Genomic DNA, 7,500 nt, shown 5'->3' on the forward strand with positions numbered 1-7,500 from the left:
TATCAAATATTCTCGCTTGCGCGCGATTGGTCTAAACACGTCACGTGACCGAATATTCCCAGCTAAAACTGGGGAATTTCCGAGATTATTATTCAACTGCAGCTGCAGTACAAACTGCAGTACAACTACAGTACAAAGATACAGCGATATTGTATAGTTATTTATACAGTAGAAAACCTGTTTGCGTACAGGTCGGCGCGCGCACGCAAAACTGTCACACTCTCCCTCTTTCATTGATAAATTTATTGACTATATCAGTTGGATAATAAATCTCTTATTGGATGTTTTGGTGTGTAGTATCGCTGTATATTTTTAACCGCTGTTTCGCCCTACGGGTTCGTCAAAATACGGCACAACTCGTAAAAATACACAGCGATACTAAACACCAAAACATCGAATAAGATATGTTTATTTCCCAGTTTTTAAAACTGCGCGTGTTGCGACATTATGGACATTATCTGTTCCTCGAAGCTCACAGTTTTCCTCGAGCTACGCTCTCGGAAAACTGTTCGTTTCTCGGAACAGATAATGTCCGCGGACAAATATCCGAACATATTCAGTCGCGCCAAATGGAGGTTATTATTTTTATATACCGTGTTGGCTAAGCCAATGAAAACTCTTGAATTCCGTTATCCAGTGATCCCGTTTTTAATATATTTTATTATCAAAAACTGGATCATTGGATAATGTAATTCGAGAGTTTTAGTTGGCTTAGCCATCATGAGTTTATGAGCCATTATAAACATTATACCATACTCTACAAATATGGTAAGCGTACGCGTGATTTTTTTCAGGCGTCTTTATTTTAGTTTAGTTTTTCTATATTTTGGGGGAGTTTTAATAAAACATTTATTTCACTCGCTGTAGCCAACTCATATCCAACGCGCGCTCGTGGAATAATTGTTAAGGTGATTCCTCTGTATTGCATTGCGCATCCGTACTGTGCACGATTTTCGCGTGATTAGCGCGGGCACATGAGCGCGTGCACGTACACAACGTAACAAATTTCCCTCAAGCTAAGCTCGAAAGCGAAATAAATGCTCGTTCTCTCTGAAAGCATGTTGACCTATATTTTTTGTCGCCTAATGTTGGCGTACAAATTGATATCTTTAAGTAAAAAAAATTGAGAAAAAAATTGTTCGTAAGGAAAAAAATACAGCTAAAATAGTGCACAAAGCTGTTACTCGAGGATGCTAATGATGACCTTGAAAACAACGATTCGAGGAACGTTTTGAGTCGATGCCGTTTAGAATTGACTGATTTTTCCATAAATTATATATTACATTGTCCGTGTGTCCGAAACTTTCTACCTGTCAGTTTTTTTTCCAAGTATTGCTTTAATAACCTTTGCTTCCAGCCACCACAAAATGTAACGTGAACTGATGAAATAACATTCGTGGTTAGGCATAAATGGGGTAAGACTGACCCATCATATCTCTTTAACGAGCATGGTGACCTATCCTTTTTATTGTACATGTAGTTTTCGAAACAGTACTTGGCAGGGAACATTCAGGAAAAAGTTTCAATAAAATTGTTTGACAACTTTTATTTCTGAGCAATCACCTTAATTGACCAAGTGCGAGGGTTGAACTGGGAGAAAATATATCGTATGGATCAGACCTAGAACAAAAAGAAGAATCTGTTATAGTTAAAACAAGTTCTTTCATAGACGTATTGACGTAACAACCAAAACATCTTCAAGAGTGATCGTCCGAGATCATTCTGTACCGGCAATGGAGCAATCTGATTGGTTGATTTTAGTTATCGGTTCTTCTTCGGAAATCTTCGGTAAGCCAAAAAGTTCGGAAAAAATGTTCGGAAAAGAAAAATCGAGAAACGCCCCGTTCTCGCAGAACTGCGTGTTATAATTATCCTCGCGAGGCCATTACAAAAACGTTTTATGGTCTGTAGACAAGAATGTCGGAAACAGTGACAAGACATGATTGGATTTTACAGGGCTCAGTGTTTTTGAGATGACCTTATCAGACATGGGGCTGATTGACACATCCCGGATCACTAACTACGTCAAGGGTTTCACACATATCAGTTTCGCACGTTTTACTTATCGCAGGGAAGAATTGTCTTCAGTACGAACAAGAACCTCGTTAAACAGTCGATTTGGGGTGAACATTATTGCTTTAGTAAGGTAGGGTAATCTCTGACAATGCGTTGAGGGGAACTTTGTGAGTTTAACAAGGTCAACAATGATGTATAAGCTTTTAGTCGCCGTTGCTGAATAGAAGATCGATGCACGCTTCATACATGCACTGTACTTTTCTGTATAAGATAAGCTTAAACAAGCTTATTATAAGCTAATTTTGTGAAACGAAGTTTCACAGAGTTGTCTTTTTATGCCGCTTCCATTAAGTTTCTCGCAATTGATCGCTGACGCTAACAACGGACGTAAGCTTACTTCACTGAACGGAATAGTACAGCACGTCATATGTTGCGAACAAAGAAGTGGGGCTATTAATCGGATTTCCGTTTCTACGGCAATTTCCTTGTCTACAATGTTTGATATCGCTTGGGATCTATTGTATATCTAAAGAGGAAAAGAGTTTTATCAATTCAGGGTTGTCGATAAGTAGTCTCATGTATTTTTATCATTTGCATTTCTTTACACATGCAAGGCCTCAGCATGCTATCAAATTATTGTTCGCGCTGCAAACACCAATACGCCAAAAGTCTTAATTGATTAGGTCTTAATAAACTTTACACGCATGTTTTCCTCCATAAACTTGTTATTTACATTTTGATCCGAGGGACCTAATTTTATGAGTTTACTTTTAAATTTGTAAGTTTTTATTGCCCCATCTATTTACTGGGGCTAAAAGAATAAGTTTCTAGAAGGTAAATACAACTGGAGTCAAGTTTCTTGCACAGAGGTGGCAGTCAGCCAAAAAGCAATCAACTCTGTGACCATCCAGATATAAATAATCGACAAGCTGTCTGAACTTACAGATCGATTAACAGTGGGAACCAAGAGTTCAGTTTCAAGACTTAATATGTTATTTATAGTTTCTATGACAAATACTTGTAATGATCATTCAATAGCCATTTTCAAAAAGAATTGAGATTGTTTTTCACTTCTTGTCACTTGAATTTGTTGGAGCGGTTTTCAACTGAGTGTCATAAAATCAGAACCTAACTAATTTCTTATCAATTAGACTACTCAGCCAATCTCAAACCGTAGTAAAACCAAAACCAAATGTTGAAAGTAATTGCCTGATTATTTTCGACACTCAACTGAAAGTCTCTCTAATTTGCATTTGCTTTGGTCTTGGACTACAAATTGATTGGCTTGCAAAACTAGTGTCAGTTTGTGACTCACATTTGCCAATTATGAGTTGCTTACACACATTTTCCTGACTTTGGACTGTGCTCTGTGCCAGCTACATGCATTTGCTCCAAGTGTTAATTGATTCACTGGATTGTCTGCATAATTTGTGATTGACAAGATGGAGTGATTAATATGGTTTTGTTTTTACGACGGTCAGTTGAAAACCACTCTATAACTTAACTAGTAAAGTTGTGCTATCAAGTTCAGTCAACTCAAGCGTGCATCATAATCCAGTGATACATGCTCTGAGACTCTTGTGTTGAGCAAATGGTGTCACAAGTCAGTTTGTGTTTTGTCTCAAGACCAACCTAGGTTGGTGGTGTAATAAAACAACAATTTCTCAAGTGAAACTAGATTCTTAGAGCCCAAACAAAGTTGTTCCCTACGTAGACGAGTTGTCCCTAAGAGAACTTTTATCAAGGCAGGTAGGGTTATCCTGGCGCTTGGGTAACCCTAGTACTCAGCTAGGGTTACCATAGCACCAGGGTAACCCTACCTGCCTTGTAAACACATCTATGAAAAAAAAACCCAGGAGTGGTAAGGTAACCTCTCACTTGGGTAACCCTAGCACTTGTCTAATGGGTGCTTACATTCTTTGTAATTTTGAACAATTTAGCCCTACACTACAGAAAAATTATTGTATCCCGTAGGCTCATTTTTATGGACAATTAATTGTACCAATTTGCTATTTCCCCTTTTGATTAGGCAAAGCTGATATTTTTGAAGTCTGATCAGAAACTGAAAGATTAATCCTGTACTAATAAGACAATAAAATAGATTAATCTTATAACTACAGCATGCTTAAAAATGTTAAATCCTAAATAATAGTGTTTCTCACAAAAGCGTGTGATATTACGTTATCCTATTAGTCTGAGTTCTGGTGCTAAACTCAACAGTCTCCATTGATCATTATGTACATAGCCCCATGCATAGAGTCTTTATTGATGGCTAGACGTGGAACAAGCCCTGCAGTTTTTGTTTTAGGTTAATTTTCTCTGCAATGCCTGCTATATCACTACAGGACTAAAGCATTAGAATAGAGTGTTTTCAGATCTGATACTATAGAGCTGCAAATGGAACATTCTAATTCCTGTTTTTTTCTGCGAAGTCTATTCAAGCAAGACAGGCCAGTCAATTGTTTTGTAAAAGATCTTATTTAGCTGTTAGAGTATTTTAACCTGACATAAGTTTTGGGTTCACTAATATCAGTCGTTATAATGAAAGTTACCAGTAAATAGTTGCACAATGGAAGTAAGAATTTGTTTGGGTAAGGCAGACTAGACATAGCAGATGATTAAAAATGTGAGTGATAGGTACAATATGACTGGGTGATCTGTCTGGGAATTTACATTTGTGTTCAAGCCAAAGGCTCAATGGATTCATTCCTTTTTTTGAATTGTCAATGAATTTTACAAAATGTGGGACTATATGTTAAATGTTCTAAACTACAAATGATTAAGAAGACCTGAAAGTTTATAAATAATCAGAGCAATAAATGTATTTGTGTCAAATCTGTTGATGTATACACATTGCTATTTACACACAGTGTTAGGTATACACACACGGCTGTGTGCATAATAAGGGGAAGAAGTTAATACTCACGAGACATTTGGTGTACCATTCAGTAGGAATTACTGATCAGGTTTCTTTGGCTTGTCAGACATATGATACCAGACACCCTAGGACTTTTCCAAACAAGTAATTGAAATGCATTTTATTCTTTGGTTCATGAGACATTTGACATATCATACTCTGCCTCCTCCACAGGCTTTTCTGATTTCTTTCTCAGCAGAAGGGGCAATTGGGCAGTTTTCCTCACCAGTTAATTGTTATATTTTTTATTATCATGTGGGTGACTGGGGATGAGGCAGTATCATACAGGAGACACTGATGATTATAGTTTATGGAATTCTTTCATTGGTCTACAAAGCTCTCAGTGGTGCTATGCCTGTCGATGTCAGGGATTTTCTTAGTTACATATGTTACATATCCTCAGAAGCTTTTAGTAACTCCCAATGTTAGTTAGACTGAAATGTATGGAGAAAGAGCCTTGCCATGCATGGCAGAGTTGAGACTGGAATACCATCAACAATTCCCTTATTGTATCATCAATCTGAGGTCTAATTCTAATGACAAATTGACCAGTTAAAACATTGAATAACCTTTTTTAGCCAACCTTTAATTATATCCATAATTGTTTCTATTATTTTCTAAAGGCCTATTTTTAACTTACCTTTTTTTGTTTATTCTTTTATGGCTGATTATCTTTGTTTGTTTAAGGACGGTGCCTACTTTTGTTAGTGCGCACACGTTCTGCGCATCACGCAAGGCAGTTTTAAGCGCAATGCACGCGCTGGGGTTGACATTGACGCAATCAACTACACTACCAAGTACACAACTAAAATGAAAGCAAAATTTTCCCACTGTGACCAAATCAAGTTTAATAAACCTGCACTTAAACCAGGAACACCAGAATAGCAGCATATCGCTAACTACTAACTGTTAACGTCTTCCAGCTGAAAAACTAGCTGTTATCTGTTGAAAATTATACTGAAATCCAACTGTAAACATGTACCTGCAGATGGCCTAGTGCACGCACAAAACAAGTTCAAGATACGCAAAGGTTTTACTTACTGGGGAGGTGACAGGAAAATATGTAACAGGCACCGTAAAAGCTTTCAAAAAAGATCAATAACTTTAAAAAACACGTGGCTACCCCTACATTGTATGTTTTGAAATGGAAGTGGCAAGCCTATTCAACACGTGATTAGTTTCTGGTTGTGAGCAAAAGGTATTTAGACTGTATTTTAGCTGAACCAGAGGAAGGCTGTCAGAGACCCTAAAAGCGCCGTTGCAACAATTTTGTTATTAAAAACATACCAAAAATGGTTTTTATGTTACCATTTACCATGTAGTTGGAAGATCTTTATAATTGTGTTGCTTTTCTGTCTGTAAAGGCGAATTCTAAGGAAATCTGTCAAAAAATATCCTGTCCTTTTTTCAGAAAAATGCTGATGTCAGCATTTTTGTTGAGATTTAAGGCTAATTATCTTGAAAAAATGCATGGTTACCCCTATTTTTCTTCAGGGATTCCCGTAGCCCTTGCAAAGATCTACTTTTTCTGCGTGGTCCTAACCTGGCGCAAAAACCTTTGTATTTAGTAGGCACCGTCCTTAAATTGCCTTTTTAAATTATTATTTAACTGGGCACCTTGTGGACTCTGCTGTAGAAATGCTGTTTGATTGTGGTAATGACTTTTTTATTCAACTGGTATGAGTAATTCACAACAGAGTCAAATAGTGACTGGGGCTTGCCCAAACAGGTAATAAATTGGTCTGCGAGAGGGGGGGGGGAATACTTGAACCATGTTTGGGTATAGGGGTGCTACCAAGGGTTTGAAATCTTCACCGTGAAAAGTACGCTAAGGTCACCTTAACCCTCTAATTTAAGACCCTGGTTAGGACAAGAGAAGAAGTCACGAAGTCTCAGGCATGATGTAACATATGTAAAGGTTGAAACCAGAAATGCAAAGGTCCTTCGCAAGATGATAGCAATTCAAAGCGAAAGATAGCTATGAAATGACAAACCAGCTAATCACCACCACTAACAAGTACTCTTAATTTGAAGCACTTTGTTATTGTTATTGTTTAGTATGTATAAATAACAGTCAAAGTTATGTTTAAGGTTAATTTTATTTGAATCATCAAACATTAACTTTACAGGAAAAGTATCCCTAAACAATATCGTGTACAGTGGGTCATGCACTCTTAGCTGTGCAACACAGTGATATCTTTCTGTCATCATGATATATCCAACACAAGGAAAGTAGAGTGGCGGGTAGACCAGTACTCTGTCTGTACGTGCTTGTTATGATGGTGATTAAGTGGAAAAATAATGTGAATTAGAGGATACTGACAACAAGTGCATACTTGATAATGATCTGATCTTGACTGATGACGTTGTGAAGACCGGTTGACATCTCTGATCTCGGACTGATCATGTAACCATACCCTGTTTAGGACAGGTTCCAACCTAGTTGAGGACAGAGGTACGTTTACAAGTAAAATTGTGTACCCTGTTCAGGACAGAGAGCCAAAAAAACCATTTTGGCCAGCAGTACATCACTGCATTGGCCGATAAGGGAGTACCCCCGTCTGTAA

General features: G+C 37.6%; 1 protein-coding gene across 4 annotated transcripts in view; it reads left to right on the top strand.

Moving 5' to 3' along the window:
- Positions 1–1,880: 1,880 nt before the first annotated feature.
- LOC110049638 (cysteine-rich motor neuron 1 protein-like) overlaps positions 1,881–7,500 on the top strand; it is a 70,333-nt gene continuing 64,713 nt past the window's right edge. For 2 of the 4 annotated variants that reach the window (XM_020755444.2, XM_089293965.1), the window contains exon 1: positions 1,885–2,146. The gene's annotated coding sequence lies outside the window, so the exon portion shown is untranslated. Of the gene's footprint in view, positions 2,147–7,500 lie in introns of all 4 variants that reach the window. The other 2 variants (XM_020755442.2, XM_020755443.2) reach the window with 2 other exon arrangements.

Source organism: Orbicella faveolata, unplaced genomic scaffold (genome assembly GCF_042242905.1).
Source record: "Orbicella faveolata isolate gen_17 unplaced genomic scaffold, um_ofav_v1 contig_25, whole genome shotgun sequence".
In the NCBI taxonomy this organism is placed as follows: Eukaryota; Metazoa; Cnidaria; class Anthozoa; order Scleractinia; family Merulinidae; genus Orbicella; species Orbicella faveolata.